This window comes from Elephas maximus, chromosome 5 (assembly GCF_024166365.1).
Source record: "Elephas maximus indicus isolate mEleMax1 chromosome 5, mEleMax1 primary haplotype, whole genome shotgun sequence".
NCBI classification, from domain to species: Eukaryota; Metazoa; Chordata; class Mammalia; order Proboscidea; family Elephantidae; genus Elephas; species Elephas maximus.
Genome location: NC_064823.1, coordinates 57260550 through 57284204, shown reverse-complemented (window position 1 = coordinate 57284204; position 23655 = coordinate 57260550).

Here is a 23655-nt window from a genome sequence, read left to right as displayed (position 1 = left end):
GGGACTGGTTCCTCCTGATGACATGTCCAAAGTACATGAGATGAAGTCTTGCCGTCCTCACTTCTAAGGAGCATTCTGGCTGTACTTCTTCTAGGACAGATTTGTTTGTTTTTCTGGCAATTCATGGTATACTCAATATTCTTTGCCAAAGCCATAATTCAAAGGCATTAATTCTTCAGCCTTCCTTATTCACTAGCCAGCTTTCATATGCACATGAGGCAATTAAAAATACCATGACTTGGGTCAGGAAAAAACCAGTGCCATCAAAGCAACCTCAAAATCACATCTTTGCTTTTTAACACTTTATTGAGGTCTTTTGAAGCAGATTTGCCACATGCAGTATCTTTTTTGATGTCTTGCCTTCCACTTTCATGGGTATGGATTGTGGATCCATGTAAAATGAAATCCTTGACTACTTCAATCTTTTCTCTGTTTATTATGATGTTCCTTATTGGTTTAATTGTGAGAACTCTGCTGTCTTTATGTTGAGGTGTAATCCATACTGAAGGCTGTAGTTTTTGATCTTCATCAGTAAATTCTTCACGTCCTCTTCTTCACTTTCAGCAAGGAAGGTTGTGTCATCTCCATAAGGCAGGCTGTTAATAAATCTTCCTCCAATCCTGATGTCATGTTCTTCTTTATGTAAGCCAGCTTCTCAGATTATTTGCTCAACATACAGGTTGAATAAGTATAGTGAGAGTATACAACTCTGAAGCACAACCCTGGATGTGGTACTTCAGGATAGATCTTGAAATGTTCTTTTTGATGATGAATGCAATGCCATTCCTCTTCGATTTGTCATTCCTGGCAGAGTGGACCACATGTTTCTTTGATTCAAAATGGCCAATACCAGTCCATTTCAGCTCACTAAGGATATCCATCTTTATGCAGTCCATTTTATTTTTGATGACTTCCAATTTTCCTAGATTCATATCTCATACATTCCATTTCCAATTATTAATGGATGTTTGCAGCTCTTTCTTCTCATTTTGAATCATGCCACTTCAGCAAAGGAAGGTCCTGAGAGCTTGTCATGTCATTAAGATCGACTCTTCTTTGAGGAGGCAGCTCTTCCCCAGTCATCTTTTGAGCGCCTTCCAACCTGGGAGGCTCATCTTCCAGCACTATAGCAGAGGATGTTCTGTTGCTATTTGCAAGGTTTTCACTGGCCAGTTTTTTTCAGAAGTAGGTCACCAAGTCCTTCTTCCTAGTCTGTCTTAGTTTGGGAGTGTCACTGAAACCTGTCCACCAAGGATGACCCTGCTGGTATTTGAAATACCAATGGCATAAATTCCATCGACAACATCCAAGCCACCACAGTACAACAAACAGACACTTGAGGTTTAAAACATTAATATTAGAATAACATATAAATATGTAGTAAGAGTTCCAATATATAAATGTAAATGGGATGTGTTAGCCTTGAGGTAGTTCTTCCTCTGAAAAGGAAATGGGGAAAGGAATTATGGTAGAGCATTAGTTAAACCTGTATCATTTTAGTTCTCTTTTGAAATTAGATTTCTGAAAGCAAATACTATTTAATCTTGGTGGTAGGTATATGTATGCCTATTAACAAATTGTCTGTTCCTTTCTATATAGCTAATGCCAAACCAAACCAAACCCATTGCTGTCGAGTCAATTACAACTCGTAGTGACCCTATAGCTAATAGTCTTTGTTATTTAAAAAAAAAATAAACTTTAAGAGGAAAATATTAAGGCTGAATTGACTCCATAGCAATTGGTTAACATTGTGCCCAAAAGGCACAAGTCCAGCCTTCCCCCTCTTTCAGAGACCCCATACTATCTCCTGTGAAGCAGACCTAGGCAAGGTGTCTTCTCCTCTCCTTTACAAATGACCAGATAGGTTAATCAAGGTGAGTCATCAGGACAAATCAAAGCTTTCCCTTCCTCATAACAGGGTTGAGTTGCTGGTGCCAAGATTTACACTGAAGGAAGAAAGATAAGGCTGCATTAGAATTCAAGTCTAAACCACATATTCCTGTTCAGTTTCTGCCAAAGAGCCCTACATTGCTATTGATATTGGTGGATCCAAACAATCATAAAATGTGCTTTGATTCCCACTAAGCTATGCACAGGGCTCCCTTAGGAAGCCTGAGGGGAGGGGAGATGCTTGACAGGGAAATGTTTTACTTTCTTGACAGGGAAATACCTTAAAACTTTAAAAATACTTTAATACCATTAAAATTTTTGCAGACCCCACGTAAGTAAACTTCCAGACTCTATGCAGAGAAACATAAGTATTACAGATTTTAATCTAGGCACTAAAAAGCTTCAAATGAAAATTCCCTAGAGATCAGTCTTTAGAAAAGCTTAGGCATTAGCAGCAAATTTGCACACACTGAGTAATCTTTAATATTTAGCAAAACAGTGTTCTTATCTGTATGTTTAATTTTTGTTTGTTTTTATTTTTCCCCCAGGAAGTACAACTAACTGTAGTGAGAGTTATTTCTAAATGAGAGTGTTTATTGTTGGTATAGTTATGCTTCTTTTTAATTAGAATAACATGATCTGCTAATTAAATTCCCTAGGAAAACAAAGCTTACATTGTTAGCAGATATATTTCCACAAGAAGTTCTACCATCTCTACCACTTAGAAAGATATTAAGAAGTTTTTCAAAACTCATTAGCAGTGCTGGGGAGTATTAGGCTTTGTATAGATGCAAATTATTTAGAGAACTTATAAAATGGTAAACAGGTTTGTGTTTATTTCTTTATTTTCAGTGTAACATGTAGCAAATGGAAAACCACTAGATATTTATAAAGACGTGTCCTTATAGGTATTGGAGACATGGTGGCACACTGATTAAAGGCTACGGCTGCTAACCAAAAGGTCAGCAGTTTGAATCCATCAGCTGCACCTTGGAAACCCTATGGGGCAGTTCAACACAAGTATAAAGGGGGGTGTTTAAATAGTTTCTGTCTGACCTTAGAACAGGAAAAAAGATGGCACATTAATTGTGGCAGGAAAGCGCAGCTGGCAGGGCCTGATTATGAAATCTGCCCCTGGGATGGGTCACGCATAGAGGTACAGAGACTGCAGCAAGTCTAGCCAAGTAGGTAAAACATGTAAATAGTAATATGATTCTTTACAGAGCTATGTATCAGAGCACTCCAACACAAGACCCATCATTATTCCAACAGTCAAGCAAACAACGGCCATAAGGAATCCAGAAACAAATAATATTTAAAAAATCAGACCAGAAAACAGGAACATCAGGGAAGTCTTCAGATGTGGGAGAAAAGTGAACGAATACATATGGAGTGTGTCAGACACCAGAGTGGAAATTTATATAACTTGATGAATCCAATCCTCAATATCCATCTGAATTTTTTTTTTTTTTTTTTTTGGTTCAGATGAAAAGGAAAACATTTTATGAAAAAGGAAGCCCTGGAATAGATACGTTAATTATACCTAGTACCAGGTATTCAAACCCTGGCCTGACTTGGAAATCTTTTGTAAAATCTTCAACCCATTGAAAATGAAAATCATGTTATATTTAATTAGCATGTGAATTAATTAACCACTCCCAGGCTTGGCAGTTTGGAATGAATAAATATGAATTTTTCAAATGACACCAGTCTTAAAATTTTCTGAAGTATCACTGTTACTCTGTTCCTATTAATTTACATTCTTTAAAACTACAAAGGTTAATATTAAGCATTTGTCATAAGGCCATGGAAAAAATGAAGCATTACAAAGTGTTTAGGCACAGTCTGATGTATACAGAGTGCTTTTTGGCATTGGGGAAAATACTCCATTACGTGATTAAGATCCCAAATAAGGTTGTTGATAAGTGTTCTTTATAAAAACAAATAAATAACAAAAAGTTTCTTTGGGAAGGAGAAGGCAATGCTGTATATTCACCAAAAAAAAAAAATTCATATTCCACTTTCCTGTGCATTTGGGAAACCATACTTCCCAGCCCCTCTTGCAATTAGATGGATCCATGTTACCAATTCAGGTCAATGAATTGTAATTATTTCATTTTGGGGCTGAGGCAGTAAAAATATCCAACCTATTTCAAATAACTGGCTTTTCCTGTAACAGTGACCAAGGAAGCCTCATGCTGTAATGATGGAGCCACAAGATCAAAGCAGCCTGAATCACTGAGTCACCATGTGGAAGAAAGCTGCATAAAGACTCAGATGGACCCAGAGCCAACTTTGAAGAATTAATAAAATGTGAGGGGTTAAGAATTAATAATACTTAGTTCTCTGTTGCCCAACCTATCATACCCATAAACATATATGTAGGTATGCTTGAAAAACCTTGGATTTGTCAATGATGCAGACAGCTTTCTACTGGTGTACTTTTCAGAGACTTCAACATGATAATGTGAATACTGGATGCTTAGACTCACTAACAATCTGAAATATACAGATGACAAAACCTTGCTTGCTGAAAATGAAGATGACTTAACTTACTGATGAGGTAAAAGACTACAGCCTTCATCATGGATTACATCTGAACACAAAGAAAACCATTAAAACTGCACCAATAAACAACATGATAAATGGTGAAGAAATTGAAGTTGTCAGGGGTTTCACTGAACAATCAATGCCCCTGAGAACCAAAAACCCATTGCCATCGAGTCAGTTCCTACTCATAGTGACCCTAGAGGACAGAGTAGAACAGCCCCATAGAGTTTCCAAGTAGCGCCTGGTGAATTCGAACTGCTTATCTTCTGGCTAACAACCGTAGCTCTAAACCACTATGCCACCAGAGTTTCTTTGGAAACAGCAGTCAAGAAATCAAATGACATACTGCGTTGTGCAAATCTGCGGCAAAGTTCCTCTTTAAAGTGTTAAAAAGTAAAGATATCACTTTGATGACTAAGACAGGCCTGATTCAAGCCATGGTCTTTTCAATTGCCTCATATGCATGCAAAACCTGACAGTAAAGAAGAAGACAGAAGAAGAATTGACTCATTTGAATTGTGTTGGCTAAGAATATTGACTATACCATGGAAAGCCAGAAGAACAAACACATCTGTCTTGGAGGAAATACAACCAGAATGCTCCTCAGAAGTGAAGATGGGAAGACTTCGTCTGCCTCACTTTGAACATGTCACCAGAAGGACCCAGTCACTGAGAAAGACATCATGCTTGGTAAAGCAGAGGGTCAGCAAAAAGTGGGAGACCTTCAGTGAGGTGGATTGACACTATGGCTGCCGCAATGGGCTCAAACATAACAACAATTGTCAGGATGGCGTAGGAGAAGGCAACATTTTGTTCTGTTATACATAAGGTCGCTATTCTAAATTTATTGGATCATGGAGCCATCTGTTTGCATGGAATCTACTTAAGAAATTAGTTCTTCCAAGAATATAGTTTGATAAGAATAGCATTTTTTTGGAGGGAGTGAGGATGATTTTGGAGGAGGGTGACTGGGCCAGGACAGAACCTGGCAAGAAGAAAATAGTATGAGAACTCTGGACGAATGGAGATTTTTGTTAGTAAGCCAAAAACTTAGTCGCTAAGGAAGATAACAAAGTTGTTTTTAGAATAGAGATAAGTGGGCCTGAGTTAAACAAGCAGCAAGGTTGTCTTAATGTGGAATTACAGAGTAGGAGGTTAAAGTGCTTAAATATCTTCCGCCTAAAATTGGGGGCATTCTAGATCCTGTGCAAGTGAGTTTGTGTGTAAATATGTATGTGTCAAGCTTGTGTGTGAACCTGTACGTTGCCATTGCATAGATTCCGACTCAAAACGGCCCTATAGATCAGAGTAGAACTGCCCCATAGGGTTTCCAAGAAGCGGCTGGCGGATTCGAACAGTTGACCTTTAGGTTAGCAGCCAAGCTGGTAAACACTGCACCACAAATGTGTACGAGTGGGGGGAATTGTTCTAACTCTAGGGAGTAGAACCCAATGCCATCCAAATCGCTGGGGTTGAAGAAAACTTCAGTTTAAAAACATCCCGTTTGAACTCCAAATGTATGTTCTAGATTAAAATAATGAGAGTTTAGTTGAATAAAAGGGGTAGCCTGATAGATTAAGCTGATTAATTGAGTTCTTTAAAAGCCTAAAACACACCTGCTGTGCAGGCGAAAATAGTCTTGTAAGAAAAATATAGGTATCAATAAATAAAACAAAGAATCTGGTAATTACATGTGTTCCTTTGGGTACCAAAATTTGGAAACATTTGGTAATTTTCTTTCAAGAAGTACACATAAATCTGGTCTTCTAGATAATCATCAAACAGACCACAGAAAATAGATCATGTGGAATAAATAAGAAGCCTCCAAGTAGAGTCAAGGCTTTTGTTTCACTTTTTAGTTCTCAGTCCCAGTAATTCCTTGACATTATTCCTACCAATTACGAATATCACAAGGTTATTCTCCTCACTTGAATGTTCACCGAAGCAATAAATCAGTGACTATGTGTGCTTCACATTCTCCGTGTTAAGTGTGGCTTGTGATGGTTTACATTATTTAGAACGATAAAAGTGGGATTAAACCATTTTCATAAATGATTAAAGAGTATAGAAAGAATTTGTAGCATTTTAATGAAAAGGGTAGCTTCTGCTGGGAGGCACTACCCCTGCTCAATGGCTCTCCTGGCATTTCTAATGTTTTACCCTTTAGGGTCAGAACAATTACTGCAATTCTCTGTGGAACCAATATTTTGCCATGTTTTATCATCTTAATGTAGATGCATTTAAAATGCAGCAATGTCATCATTATTGCCGCTATGGAAGATAAGCCTTCAGGTAAAACTTAGCATTACCCCACAAGATAAGATTTTTATAACATTTTCAGTTTGAAATTTGTCATGTGTACTCTGCAATGTCACCGTAAGTTTCTGAAAGGCAGCACACATTTTTTTTTTAATTAGAAAATAATGGCTCTTCTCCTTTTTATCAAACAATATGTTTCAAACCAATAATAAGTTGAATAAGTGATAAAAATGTGATTATTATCAAATGAATTAACACGCTTTCCATATCTTCTATACCTGCCATCACAGTAGATGAAGTGATTCCAGTTTTACACCCCTAGCCTTTATATTGCCTTAAAGTCAAATCACAAAGACGTTATTTCTATAATTTAGCATTGTACAAGCTGTTAACAGAGAAAGAAAAGACAAAAAAAAAAGCTTATAGTTAGAAGAAATGTTTAAATTATACGCAGTTTCCCAGGATTCTTACGTTAGCTTTAATTGATGGAAATGACAAGAAATAGACACATATTATCGTGAGGACAAAACACAATCTTGTGACCTTGCATCAAATAATAAAAAGATAGACAGATAGATAGATAGATGATAGGTAGATGGATAGATAGATGCCATCCAGTAGACTGTGACTCACAGCGACCTTATGTACAATAGATCAAAATATTACCTGGTGCTGTGGCATTCTCATGATCAACAGCATACTTAAGTCCATCTTGGAACTATTATGACAATCCATCTCATCGAGAGTGTTCCTCATCCTTTGTGGCTCTCTACTTCATGAAAAACGATGTCTTTCTCTAGCAGTTGATCCTTCCTGATGACGTGTCCAAAGCAAGTGAGTGAGATAATGTTCTGTAAGTTTTTCATTGGCTAACTTTTGGAAGTAGATTGCCAGGCCTTTCTTCCTAATCTGCATTAGTCTGGAAACTCTGGGAAACATGGGCACCATGGACAAACCTGTTGGTATTTTAAATACAGATGGCATATATTCCAGAATCACAGCAACACATAAGCCAATACAGTATGACAAACTGATAAAAATAACAGGTACAAATAGGGTTAAAGAGAATCACTTGTAAGCCTTTTCTTTCTCAACACTAGGTCACTCATCTCAGAGCTGTTTGCCAGAAGTACTGATAGGCCTTCTGGGGGAAAAAAAAAAAAAAAAAAAATTCTTACTCTAAGAGAAAACATCTTCATAAAGCATTTGTTTCATATATAATGTGTCAGTATCAGAGGGGAGATTTTGAGTAATCAATGTTTGTGTCTTAAATTGTCTTAACTCCTTTGCCCTTCCTTTTAAGATCACCTCTGAATGTCAGAGAAGGGGGTACAACCAAGTTGCACCTGAGATTTGGTGTGCACTTGGCAGAACTGCTTTGGGGTTTATGGGATGGAGTATAGCACAGTAAGGAGAAGAAAGAGTGAAGGCTGTCTTGTCCTTCAGGAGTCTATTGGATCACAATAGAGCAAGAACCAGACCCAGTGTCCTGGACAAGAAATAGAACATTAGCAGCACCCTAGAGTCTCCTCATTCCTTATCCCATCACTAAAAACCCTGGTCACCAAGGAAACCCAATATTCTCACTTTTAACATATTGCCGTTCATCTATATGACTGTAATGGATTGAATTGTGTCCCCCCAAAATATATATCAACTTGGTTAGCCCATGTGTCATTGTCCCTCATTTTGTGATTTTCCTATGTGTTATAAATCATAAACTCTGCCTGTGGTTAAAAGGATTAGGGTAGGATTGTAACACCCTTACCAAGTCACATTCTGGAGCCAATGTAAAGGGAGTTTCCCTAGGATGTGGCCTGCACCACCTTTTATCTCTCAAGAGCAGAGAGTTGGAGACTTCATATCACCAAGAAAGCAGCACTGGGAACAGAATATGTCCTTTGGACCCAGGGTCCCTGCCCCAGAGATGCTCCCAGACCAAGGGAAGATGGATGACAAGGACCTTCCTCCAGAGCCCACAGAGAAAGAAAGCCTTCCGCTGGCCCTGATGCCCTGAATTTGGACTTCTAGACTACTAGACTGTGAGAAAATAAATTTCTCTTTGTTAAAGCCGTCCACCTGTGGTATTTCTGTTATAACAGCACTAGATGACCAAGACAATGACCCACCTTTAAGTCTAGGATAATAATGCCGTATTTGGAGCTACTTAGAGAGACGGACTCTCTCAAAGAAGAAGATAAGAAATGTCTCCTGCCTTATTTTTCTATTTCCTGTTTTAGAATAGGTAATTAGGTTTTCACCTTTCAAAACTGATGTAAACTCTGGAAAAAAAAATCTGGACATCTGACAACAAATCATATAAAGCAATTATTAGAAATCCTTAATAATGTATCTTTGGAATTATCTCTATACGGGCCTTAGGAATCTATAGATCAAAGGTGATTGATGGAACAAAGAAAGGCATGTAAATAGGAAGAAAATGATGGAGAATGGCAGGGAGAAAAGAAAAGGAAAGGGGATAGGAAGCACAAAAAATAAATGATATTAGTTTCATATTTTTTAGTTTCCTTTTTTCATTTAATTCATATTAAATTCCTTTAAATAACCTAAATGTTTTAAAAGAACTTAGGGATAAAAAAAAAAAATCACATTTTGCCAAAAATATCTTTTCAATTTTATTTGACAACCTCTTGCTGAAATCTGCAGCCTATATACCACTCTGCAAGAAAATTTTCTCTCAGGTTTAAAAACAAGGAACAAAACCCACGGGCATCAGGATAAGCAAAAACATAAATTTACAAAGGAAGTACATTTTGTTCTTACATTAAAAATCTTTAAAGGGCATATTTTAGAAATTATGGCTGGAAAAGACATTTCAGGTTCATTATAGAGAAACAATCGAAATAACAGAAGTCATCAAATTAAATTTACCTCATCTTCTCACCAATAATCTATCAACTCACTTGCATGCATTTCTGTTAAATCTGTCTTCCCTTCTGTCAAAATATGTTGTGCACTGAATCCCGTTCCATTTGCCTTCCAATGTCTGTTCCAGCTTCCTGAAATGTTCTCTCTCTTCTGCATCATAAATTTCTCCCACTCCATTGCATTGTTTCCCTCCAGCACATGTGCATGTGCCTACCCACACATATACATATGTTTTGTAATATTTCTTAACTTAAAAGCAAAACAATCAACAAATTTCAACCTTCGCTTGATCCCATCTTTTCTAGCTACAACCCCATTGACTCGTTCACCTTTGTAACAAACTATATAAAATATCCTATAATTGATGTGTCCTTGTCCTCATCTTCCATTCTGTCCTCAATCCATGCCAACCATCTTTGGTCTCCCTAACTTCTCAGAATTTTTCCACGGTCATCAATGACTTTCATCTTGCCACACTCAATGGTCAGTTCTCAGTTCCCTCTTTCTCTCTCACCAGCACTGAACACTGGTGATCATTCACTCCCTGAATCTCTCTCTTCACTTGACTCTTCGGGTACCACACATTACTGGTCTTCTCTCTACAACTGTGATTACTCATTTCCAGCATTCTTTGTTGGTTCTGCTTTTATTTATTTATTTATTTAATCTTTCCATTTTGGAGTGCCCCTTGGCTAAGTCCTCAGAAACTTTGTATCTACATTCATTCTGTACATGCTCTCATCCTATCTCTTGCATTTAAACACTATGTCTGTGCTGATGAATTCCAAATGATTATCTAATGCATTACAAATGAGTATCTCTATAACTGATCTTTTTTCAGAGCTTAAGATTCATATATATAACTGCTAATTGACACCTTCACAATTCTTGCCCAAAATAGGAATCCTGTTTTTGTTCCGTCGGTTCAAACATGCTCTTACCCTGGCCTTTCTCTTCAGTAACTTCAACTCCACTCACCCAATTGCTCAGCCCAAAACCTTTAAGTCATCCCAGTCTTGTCTCTTTCCAAAGTACTCTACATTCATTTCAACAACATGTCTTTTCATCTCTGCCTTAAAAAGGTAACCCAAATCTGGCCACTTTTTAATGCTTCCACAACTACCCCACTGGTCTGAGCTACCTCTCCCCTTTAAGACAGTGAGAGTGGAAAACTAGTCTCCTTGCTTTCACTCTTGACAGCCTAACTCAACTAGAATGATCTGTTAAGAATGCAAACCTTATGAAGCGTTCCTGAATAAAACCATCCATTGTCTTTCTATCAAACAAAAACATATTAACCCAACACTTCCTCAGAGAGCCTGTCCCTGATCAATCTAAAATATGCATGCACTGCCCACCTATTTATTACTACCAGCCATTATGTTATAGTCTATGTGTTTATGTTTTCCTGTCTGTCTCCTCCATATAAGGAAACCTCTTTGAGGGCGAAAGCTTTGTTTGTACCATGATATGGCCAGCATCTAGAGTAGTGTCTGGCAATGTTTGTTGAATGAGTTGGTGTGTGGAGTCACTGCCCTATACCATAGAGATTCCTCACAGGATACTGTGTGCCCTAAAGCAACCACTATCTTTAATACTAAAATATGTTTCACCCTGAATATCTACAATGCTGAGTTCACAAAGGAACAAACAAACTCTTCTTAAGGACCCAATCATGTATTTTGCTTTTCTTTAATTTGTCTGTCAATTTTTTTAGATTCAAGGACAATTTAATATATCAATAATGTATCACCCATTTGTCTCCACAGGTTTTTGAGTATTATAATCTTTCTTAAAATTGCTATATTTAAAAAAGATTTTTTTAAAGAAATGGAATATTTTGAAATCACATTTGGAAGTTTTCTTTTGTGGCATATCTGGATAGGTCTCAGAGGGCAAGTTGCTCAAGAAATCTGCTATTTTTTCACTCAGTACACATTTGACCTCCCTCCTAAGCCAACTTTAGTGAAATCCTTTTTGATTAAAAGTTTCCTTTCATTCTGGAAAGATGAATGTTTAAGGGTACATTAAAGCATACTTCATCAGCTGAAGATATTCTCTGCAAAAGTAGTCAATGCAACACCTTTATTTTAATGAGTAAGTCAAGGTTTCACAATAACTATCATCTAAGCATGCTGTTTTAAAATAGTTCACTTCACTGCTAATTTTCTGGGGGTGAAACAAAGGTCATCTTTACATTGGTTGACAAAGTTTTAGATTCCCTTAATATAGTATTAAGTAAAAGAGATATAGACAATGGTCAGGCAAATCCAAGGCAGTTCAAATTTCCCTGAGGACTTATAAGAAATATATATATATATATATAGTGCATTTCTAAAGAGTGTAGGAGTAATATAGAATTTAACATTGATTTAACATTGATCTATCTGATTAAAAGCTTACTGAACAACAAATACAAGCCATGCCCAGTGCTAGGCACTGGGGATATCAAAGTGAATTAGCTATTGCCCTTGCTCATGAAAAACTCAGGAAGATAGCTATGTAGCAAATAGTTACAATACAACTTAACAATAATGGTAATAATAAACTCATATTAATCATTTGCAGGTGATTTTGCCCAGAGTTGTAGATACACCTAGGGTGAGGGCAAGCACTCACCATAAGTACTGAGAGATAGGGAAAAAACACCTCACAGAGGAAGTGACATTTGTGTTGTGTTTTGAACAATGACCAAAAATTTGCAGAAAGCGAATGGAGGAAAGGATAACACTAGTGTAAAAAATGTCTCTGTGTAAAGTCATGTAGTCAAAAAATAAATCTGAGTTGCCATGTGGGATATATGAGAATTTCAGTTTTGCTAAAACGAAAGCTTTAGGAGAAAATAGCCATGATTAAATCAGATATACGATCAGAGAGGTAAATTGAGCCCAAAACTTTGCCAGGTTGCATGCCTTCTACACCATACAGTGGTTTTTGGTTTTATAATGAAGGCAATGGTGAGTCAATACAAAAGGTTTAGTCAGAAAAAAAAATGTGATTCTATTTTGTTCGGAAGATAAATCTGATGACAGTGAGAATATATACAAAATTGGATAAAATGGTGTTGACAAGAACATTTACCATGATTTTGCAGTTGAAATATGTTAAGGGCTTAGACCATAAAAAGTAGTAAAGATGGATCAAAAGAAGTGGTTACATTTGGGCGATATTGCTGACATACTTAACTTGTTGTCTGATTGGAGAGGAGGGGTTCAAGAGAAAACAGTTAATGATTATTACACAATTTTTGGCCCAGAAATCTGGATAGAGTTATGCTTAATTATAAAAGCTAGAAAGTTAAGTAAATGTCTTTAAGAGGAAAATAATGAGCCTGTTTTGGATATATTGGCCTTTAAGTGCCTGGGTGGCATCTAGGTGTCCATTACTTGACATCCTGTACACTCATATTGAATGTGGCACATAAATATAATAAGAGTAGAGAGACTTCAGCTAATACAATCTTGTTTCTGATAGGTTAGAAATAGTTCTAACCATAAAGAACTTTGAATTTAAACATTGTTGTTGCTAGGTCCCGTCGAGTAGGCTTTGACTAATAGTGACCTCAGGTATACAGAATGAAACGTTGCCCGGTCCTGTGCCATCCTCACTACTATTGGTATGTTTGAACCCACTGTTGTCAAACCAGCTCATTGAGGGTCTTCCTCTTTTTTTGCTGGCTCTCTACTTTACCAAGCATGATGTCCTTCTTCAGGGATTGGCACTTCCTAATAACATGTCCAAAGTAAGTGAGACAAAGTCTTGCCAGCCTCATTCTAAGGAACATTCTGGCTGTACCTCTTCCAAGTTTGTTCGTTCTTCTGGTAGTCCACAGTATATTCAATATTTTCGCCAGTACTGTAACCAAACGTGTCAATTCTTTGGTCTTCCTCTTTCAATTTAAACATTGCTTAAGTGGTAAGCATTATTATTCGGGGCAACCTTGAGTAACTCAAAGTTCTAGGTCAACATGACATTTTTTAGTACAGCTTTTGAATTCTGTTGTTTAACTTATAACTTTTTGATTCAAAAATTTCAAATTATTGGCTTTATCAAATGAGATAGTATAGCTTGGTTATGAAGACTGCTAGTTCTTGAATCAGACAAAACTGAGTTTCAATCTTAATTTTACCACTACCCAGCTGTATAACTTTGGACAAGTTACTTAATGTGAATAATAATCACATCTATCCTATGTAGCGATCAGAATTAAATGAGATACTTTAAATTAGGAACTTGACAGAATACCTGATGCACAGTAAGTCCTGATTCAATATTTATTCTTATTATAACAGTTAGTCTGGAGGCAGATCAAACTGGTATTATTTTCTATTTCCCCAAACAATACTTTTTGTTTTGTAAGCATGCCTTTGTTGAGACATATAATAGAGACCATAATTAATTGAAAATTGTATCATAAGTTTGTGATTTCCTATAAAGAAAATCTCAAAAAGAAGAAATGAACCAAAAAAAACCAAACACATTTTTGTTGAGTCAATCCAAACTCACAGCAATCATATAGGACAGAGTAGAACTACCCCACAGGGTTTCCAAACAGAGACTGGTAAGTTTGAACTGCGAACCTTTTGGTTAGCAGCCAAGCTCTTATAGAAGTGAATATTTCTGGAAAAATTTAAAAAAACAAACAAGCACTATATTTTATTTCCCCCGTAGATATTATTTTCGGGAATGGCCTTCTAATTCTGGTGGTCTTAGTGTGCTTGCTAATTAGGGTAAGCGTCAGAACTCCTATATAAGACCATGACCCAATTCAGAATCTTTCTTCCAGATACGACTATGTATAAGAGTAGTTGGAATTGAACCATTTACTGCATCATCCTAAGAGATGCCTCCAATGTTCTTGCTGCTTGTATGCTCAAGCTACTCTCATTTCTGTCATTTAGGCCTTGTTATGTAATAATTATTTTAATTATCTGAACTATATAATTGTAAAAATAAATCATCTTTTACATTCTTTTATTGGGTTAGTTGAAAATGGAGTTTGTTGATGGTAACCAAAGTATCTTAAGTAATACAAAAATTGATACTAGAGAAGGGGCTACAGAAAAAAGACCCTCGGGGAAAATAGAATATTTGGAATTAGTTATCAAGCTCAGACTGGGTAAATGGAATTGAAGTTTCCATTCGTATTCTGGGTGGCACAGAATTAATACACACCTCTTAGTGCCAAAAGAGTTACTCACGTTACCCCATGTGACCTGATAGTTTAATGTCCCATTAGATTGTTTTAGGCAACTGAACAACTGCTAAGATAAATTTAAAGGGGAGGAAAAATGTTTTTACAAAGTAAAGGTGATTGTTTTCAAAGAAACATATAAAAAGGAAAAAAACAAAACTAAAATTGTTTTTTTTTTTCCTCTTTGGACCTTTGTATGACTACAATGAAAGAGCTTCTTATTGCTTGCATCTGCTGTCACCAAAAATAATATGAGAGACTGGCTGTAGGAGTTCCCCTATTTCATTGACAGTTGGCTTCTAGGTGAAAAATCTAAGGCACTGATTATAATATTTAGGATGATTAACAGCATTTGGAGAATCTCAAATTGCCAAATCTCTTGAGAATGATCTCTACTGTGCCTTATCTGACTGAAGATGAGATGGTTCCCTTATAGGAGAAAGTTAACTCTTCTCCTTATACCATACTTCTCATTATTATTTATGAATTAACATAAGTATATGCTTAAGAAAACATGGAATCAGCAAAGAAGAATCAAAAAAGTTACAGAGTTTCATCAAGAGGATGTGCAGATGTTTTGAGAAACAGATTCTGGTTTATCACATAATATTGAGGGTGACAGCACACCAATCTCTGGTACAGCAAGTGACCATGTCACCTAAAATGGCCAACATGGACCCAAGGTTATCTGCTCATTTGGTTGTCTCACTCAACTGTAAAATTGGGAACACTAGCCACCACTGTGATATCTGGTAAATTTGATACGTAAGTGAGGCCTTAGCAGCTTCCGAAGGTACACATAAGGTAAGTTAATATTCCTTGAGTGTCTTTGCATGCCATGCTACTTCTTTACTGCTAACCACTGAAATCAAGAGAGTACCTCGTGGATCAGTTAGCTATGGAATAGAAAACCTTTGGGACAAATTACAAATGCCTCTGAAAATACACAGAGAGTAGGTATAAGAGGACAACTGGAATATTATAGCCTCATTAAAAGGAAGCCCCTAAAGGCAAAAGAAAAATTTTCTGATTAGGCAAAAAAGTCAATCATATTTTCTTTTCCATTCTGCTTAAAAGGAGCAATGGCCTGGGGTCAAGACCTACACCAATTCATGCATGGCGACTAATGGACTAGAAAATTAGGTTCTTGGAAGGCATGAGACTGATGGGTTGGTCAAGAAGTTTAATCTATACATGGTTTTGGAGAATTTTTGAGTCCTTGATAAATCCATAACGCTCCCTAAATACGTTGGATTTGGAGAAAAGAGTCCCCACGACACAGTCTTTACAGGTTTTAGCTAAACACTATTTTAGATAGCCTTTTCGACAAGTCAAATTGTATGTGGGTGAGTTTTGTAGAAAAGGACAGGTTTGGAAGAAAATATACAGGGGAAGGTTTTGTGTGTGTGTGTGCATGCATGCGTGTGTGCCTGCACATACATGAATGTGTTGTATATCACTAAAATAACACAAAATAAATAACACAAATTGTGTGTGTGTGTGTGTTAATTTTCTGTCCAGGTTCAATTACCTTGAGATGCCCTCTTCTGATTAATGTGTTTCTGATATACTGCCAATCACAGAATTCTGGCTCTTACATATTGGGTGGACAGGTGACACAGGTTAGGGCAATTTCTTTCCCAGGAATGTGACTGAACTAGAGATAATCAAGATGAAGAACTTTCTTCTTGATTAAACAATGTAGTTCTCTAAAAATGTTAATAGTTTTTTTTTTAATTACCGTAATTCCTGGAGTTACAAGGTTCCTGTTTTTTTAAGGCTTTTGTTTTTACTTTTTTTTTTTTTTAACTCTTTTTGATCAGTTTCAGTAATTGCCCCTTTATTACTCTAATGTAGTGGGAAGAGTTAAATCTAAACAGTATCTACCAATCTTCTCAGAAAAACAGCTTGTATATTTTGCAATTAATATAAATGTGCTTATTTCTAAATACATAAAGTAAACATTTATTATACTGTGGCTCTATAAGAAAGGAAACCCTGGTGGCGTAGCGATTAAGAGCTAACGCTGCCAGCCAAAAGGTTGGCAGTTCAAAGCCACCAGGTTCTCCTTGGAAACCCTATGAGGCAGTTTTACTGAGTCCTGTAGGGTTGCTACGACGGCAACATTTTTGGTTTTTTTTGGTGTAACAAAGGAAGGTGTTAATTATTTCAACCAAGTTATAAATAATAGAATTTAAATATTGAGCAAATGCTAAATTTAGCACCATGTGTTAAAAGAAGGCACATTCATCCAGTATCATTCCATCCTTCATAATGACAGAGTATTAAAAACATTGAAAGGCTGGCCAATATCTTCTGTATGTAATGTCTGTGATAGACAAAATTCAGGCTGATAATTAACTTAATTCCCTATGTCTACTCAAGAACTAGGTGCTGGGTGGTATAAACAATTAAGTTCTCTACTACTAGCAGAAAGATTGGTGGTTCAAAACCACCTATAGGAGCCTTGGAATACAGGCCTGGCAATCTACTTCTGAAAAGTCACAGGCGTGAAAACTCTACGGAGCAGCTCAACTCTGCACAGATGGGGACAACATGAGTCAACATCCACTCGACAGCAACTAGCAACAACAACCACCTAAAAGCCACTTAAAACTTCTACCCTTCTTTTGATATAATTTGACAAATAATGGAAGGAAATGAAATTTGAAGATATTTACCCAAAATCTCCATTATCATTTCTACCATAACAGAGCACAGTCCAATTTTCCCAGCTGTCCCTGGGAACACAAAACTAATTTACCCTGAAGTTTGAAGTTCCTGAAATTTAGAATGAAAGACTGAGATGAAAAAGTGAGTCATCTTATTCCAAAAATATGCATCCGTAAATGGATCTCAGCTGTGTGAAAATCATAGCCTCTGGCTTAACCGAGCATATAAGTCAATGTGTACAAGTTCCCTGACAATCCTTTACTAGACTGTATATAAAAGGACTTGCCATCAATCATGTTCTCCAGAACACTTGGCTGTTACCATGGTGATGCAATGAAGATGTATTAGGAAGAAATGTGAATTGTCTACTTGTGGTAAGCGTTCAGCCCTTTCTATCCACCCTGGTAAATTCCTTCTTCTCATTGGAATAATTAAAACATATTAAATCCAATATAGAGAACTGCATTAAAATAACTTTCAAATCACATTTTAAAAAGTAAATATGCTTTGGACTGCCACATTTTAAAATGCTTTTTATTAAAATTATTCCTGAGAAGTCAGGAATTCAATACACTGTAATGTGTAAAATAATTTGTTTGACAGACTACAAAATTGAAAATCATATAGCAAAATGCCAACATTAATTAAAATATTCACATTTTTACAGTTGTCCTAGAGGAAAAGGATTCATAGGTAAAATTTGAAAGGCAATAGATTACCTATTCTTTTGTCAAAAGTATATATGGTTAAAGGTTATAAAATAATATGTAGATGTCCACATCAGAAACTCTGTCTCATGGTATTATAATCATGTTTCTCCACAAGTTTAGGGCTTCGTAAACTTATTAGAGGTGTAAAAAACTTGTAACACATCTGGAATTCTGTTCTTTAACTGATAACATAGCACAGAGGTTTTCACAATTTTAACATAACATTTTGTAGGTTTCTGTACAACCAACTCTACACTGTGTTCTCTTTTCATGCACATCTTAACACACACCTCGTATTATACAAAATTCACTGTCTACCATTCTTCACATCTATGAAATCCTTGACCAACGTCCAAGATGTAAGCTTATGCCGTTAGTTCTGTTCCCCCACCGCCGTTTTCTTGCTAAGCTTTCTTTCTTCTGATACTTGCTCCCAGATATTTCTGTGGGAGTCCAAAGCTCCCATCCATGATTACGTTCCACTATAGACATAACCTGTCCCTTTAAGTTTAAGTCCTAATGTGCACGGATTTTGCTGCAGAACATTCAAGGAGAAATTTCTACAATGCCACTTCCAAACCAGTACTGCTAATTTTTCATGTAAAAATCAGTGTTCTTGGAGGCTTACGTCAGCAGGTTACACAAACTGCTATTCTTTCTCACTGCTGTTATTGGTGGTTCCTGTCATTTTCTTTTATTCACTGGCAACTTTGTTACCTAGATTCCCTTGCCTCACTCCCCATTCAAGCTCCTACCATCATTCTGGGTGATTAAATATCCACATAACTTGATTCTCAGTTCCTTGACCTACTCATTCCCAATAGACATCATAGTTGCTCCACCGGAGACACCAATCCCCACAGTTGCATGCTGAATGGTCATTATTTACCTTAACACTATAATAATGTATATATGTACTTAAAAGGCATTCTGCTTGATTTAAAAACAAAAACAAACTTTGTTTTGGTTATTAGTTAACATCGAGTTGATCCCCACCTCATGGAAATCCCATGTACAACAGAAAGAACTGTCGCCCGGTCCTATGCCATCTTCAAAATCTTTGGCATTCTCAAGTCCATTGTTGTGGCCCCTGAGTCCTATGGGGTTCATCTTTCAGAATTATAATGTACAATATTTGGTTGTGATCACTGGGTTTTCATTGACTAATTTTCAAAAGTAGTTCACCAGGCCTTCCTTCCTAGTCTGCATAATCCAGAAGGTCTGGGGAAACTTGTCCACCATGGGCGACTCTGCTGGTATTGGAAATGTGGTTGGCATAGCCTTCAGTACCATAGAAACATGAAAACTACTAAAGTACAACAAACTATTATTCTTCTGTCTCCTACTCTGTGTAGGTCATACAAGCATTATGTTACCTGGGTAAAGAAAGTAATTCTCTCTTATGAAAAAAACTGTCCCTCCAGTGCCTTAATTTTGTGAGACGGCTTCCACAGTTGAACAGCCAATGGCAGACTTGTGTAAGAATGGGGATGAGGGGCTGGTTTGCTAGTGATTTCCACATGCCACCCTATTGGACCATTTGATTTACCAAGAAGAAATTCCTACACTGCACTACCATGTATCTTTGGTTACCTGGTTTCAAAGGGAAAAAGTTATAATTCAGGAGTCATTCACATCTATGTCTTCTAGATTATCTGCACCCTGTCCTAATAACCCCTCTATTTTTTTTTTTTTTTATTTTCACTAAGAATCAGTTACATTGATCGTAATAGTGGAGGACATGATCCCCCAGGGCCAGCCCCACATTTGAGATCTGCTCTGCCTTGCTTACAAGGACATGTAGTGCCCTAGGACTAGGATAACATCTTGTACTAATCCACCCAGCCCCCAGGAGTAGGCTAAGAGGGGTAAGATTTTCTTGGATAAGATCAACCAGTGTTTTTAGCTCTAGGTACATATTTCCAAGCAGCATGCTTCACTTATCAGTGTTTTCAAAAAATGATTTCAATTGCAAATCCTTTCAAAGAACCTCCAAAATACTCTTGCAGATCTCTCTACTTCTCTTCATCCTCGTTGCTACTAATATAATACAGACCATTGTTTTTATTAAGATTGTTATTACAGACTCTTACATTATTTACCTACCTCTAGGCTGTTCCATGTGACTTCTAGGCCTTTACATTTCTGTTCTACCTGCCTTCCTGGAAGACCCACCTCTCATAATTAAATAACATATCATTAGTATTCAATGCAGGTATAAATCCCCCAGGATACATGCCATCTCTAACCTCTCTCTAACTTTTCCTTTTCTGACCTCAACCAATTCCTCCTTTGCGCCCCTACAGGCCAGGCAGTTGCCTCATCACAACATGCATCTCACTATGTGATACTTCCTTCTTCAATTGCTATATTTCTCTTATGACCCTTTAATTTCCATGAAGCCAAGGGCATGTACGTCCTGTTCGTTCCTGTGTCACCATAGCTAAAAGTACTTGAGCAAAGGAAAGTTCAATAAGGTTGAAATTTCTACATAATTTTCTTATATTTTTCAGTTGCCTCATAAGCAGCCATAATCCTTACTCCAATCATCACTAAGATTTACAAATGATGAATTTCACATAGAAAAAGTAACTCCTGTGGATCAGATTTGAAAGACAGTCTGATTCTCTATTGTATCTAGTGTGATAATTGAAATAATAATTGAAAATTGGGATGGGGGAATGGATCCTATTGTTAGGACAAGTGGGCTTTTTTTTTTTAATTTACTGTGCAAAATAAGGAATTATAAACGAATATTTTGTAGTGTTAGATCTCTTTTTAGTAAAGCAGCTAAATTATTATTTAAAGGTATTATTGCTACTTTAGATGAACAGTGAAAGCTAAATAGTTTTTAGAACTACTTATTGTCTAAATATTACACTTCAATAATTAATACTCACTTAAATGCTATTGTTAAAGAACCATTGTACAATTTTATCTAAACAAACAGCTGTTTACTGAATAAGGAATATTGTTCTCCTGTGCCTGTTATCACTCCTACCACTACTCGTTCTGGATCATTCTGTCACTTACTACATCTTGTGCCTAAATTCCCAACATCTCTCTATCTACCAATATTAACCCTCAGTATATAAATACCTTCCCACATACCCTGCCCCAATCATGTGAAATAAAAATTTTTCTTCACTCTGCGCCTCCAGTATCAGATACTGGCCTATCCCATGTTGCCTGCTGAGCTTCTTGGAAACAAAAAATACTCGACTTTTTCACATATACTACTGGGTCTTTATGAAAACATAAACCAGTGACTACTTCTTTTCTTTTAAATTGACCTTCTGCTTTGCCATCTCTTTTATCACCTTCTCTTAGGTCTTCTTTTTATTTTTTTTACTTCTTTAACACTTTTTTTTCCAACTGCTTTACAGGCTCTTCTTCCTCTAGCTCTTATTTAAATATTGGTGCTCCCAGAGTCATCTTTGATTCCCTGATCTTTCTACAGTTCCCCACATTTTTCAAGGCTTTATCTAGTACTCATACACAGTTGATAACATCATCTTTTATTCTGACTTTTCATTTGAGCTTAAGACTTGATCATTTGCTAAAATATGTATACACATTTATGTCATTCTTTCCTGACAAGTTTATTGAATGAGCTGGCCTCTGTAGGCAATGATCAGAAAGCAACTTTATCACACTCTCTAAACTCATTCTTTCCTCTTCTTTCAAGCATGGCCTATCACTGCTTTGTCTCCTTTCTGGTACAGGAGCAGTGTCAATTTCAATAATTTAACAGAACTATCTCATCCAAAAGTCCTGTTGATCTGTTCCTGAGCTTCTTTCCACCTACAGCTCAGGCAGTGGCACACCTTTCAGTGACTCAGTGGTTATCACACTTGAGCATGAATCAGAACCATCTAGAGGGTTTTTTAAATAGATTGTTATGCCTTACCTCACCTTCAGTTTTCCCACTCAGTCATGAGGTGACCTCGGTGGTGAAGTCTGAGAATTTGATTTCTAACAAGTTCTACGTTGCTGCTGCTCTTATCTGAGTTCACCCTTAAGAACGATTTTTCTCCTACCTCTTTCATATGCTGACTTTTCCTGGGCTACAATCGGTGGGAAGAGAGATAAGAGATATTAGAGATCTCACAGAATGGGTAAACTTGTAATTTGCTTTCAGCATTCTCAAGGCAATAGAGAATAATATTTGGGTCTTTCTCTTGTGAGCTTTCTGTGAAATCCTCAGAAATCACTATACCTGTAAATTCCTTGTCATGTATCTACCTTCTTCCCCCAACCTCACTTCTCTGGTAGGAGTTTTCAGTCCTTTTACTCTTATTGCCAGGTGTTATCAAGTTGATTTTGACTCACAGCAACCCCATGTGACAGAGTAGAACTTCACCATATGCTTTTCTGAGCCATGATCTTTAATGGGAGCAGATCGCCAAGTCTTTCTCTCAAGAAGTCACTGGACAGGTTCAAAACATCTACCTTTGGTGTAGCAGCAGCCCAGAGCTTAAACATTGCACCCAAAGGGTTCCTTTTATTCCTTTTAGGGTTATTGATTTTAAGATGAACCTAGGCCAGCTACCTTCAGAATTCACATTAAGTTCCCAAAGACATGCACACCTGCCCTACTTTTGGAGAAATGCAGCTCCCTTCCACCACAGCTTTCTCTTGTTTTCCTTTGATGCTTCAGAAACATGTAATCAAATATTTTGTCTTTTGACTTATCCTGGAGGTGTCAGATCACATACCTCAAGATCCCTCAAACTCCATATTCTTTCCTTGAAGCCTTACTTACTTGACTTGAGGTAATAGTGAAGCACTTTCCTCTCCTCTTCCATCAAGACTAGAGAAAATGCCACAGCTTTCCATCAATGATTCATACCTCCCAAATTAATGTTTTTTGTTATACCTACCATGTGTCAGATGGTGGGCTAGATTCTCTGGACAAAAAAGATGAATAAAGAAGCGTTTGCTCCGTAGGGCTTTAAATTTATCAGGTCTAAAGCAATCTAAGTGAACTAAATGTTATAGGTGTTATGATAAAAACTGAGGGAATATCTGAACACAGAGGAAGAAGTGGGTAGTTGACTTGGGGATTTATAGCCAACTGGGACTATCATAGGCACCTCAAACTCAGCAGGTTACCACAACTTGTGTTACTTCCCCTCAGACCTCCTGGTCCTCCTCTGTACTTTATCTCTGATGAAGGCCCCATCCTACACTCAGTTAAGACAAAAACCATTTAATGTTCCACTCCCTCTCTAACACTGTAAAATAATCAATGTCTTTAAAGACTTCAAATAATTTATTTTACCCTTCCTAATTATCACCACCTATCTCTGTCCATCTCTGTCATGTAAAAGATATTATCTCTGTTTGTAAGAGACAGAGTATTTCTAAATCCAGTGTCCCCCAGGTAAAATTGACTTTCTGTTAGTACCACCTACTGGGTGGCTTAAGACAACAGTAATCTATTCTCTTATCATTCTGGAGGCTTGCAGTCTTAATTCAGGTTTCAGC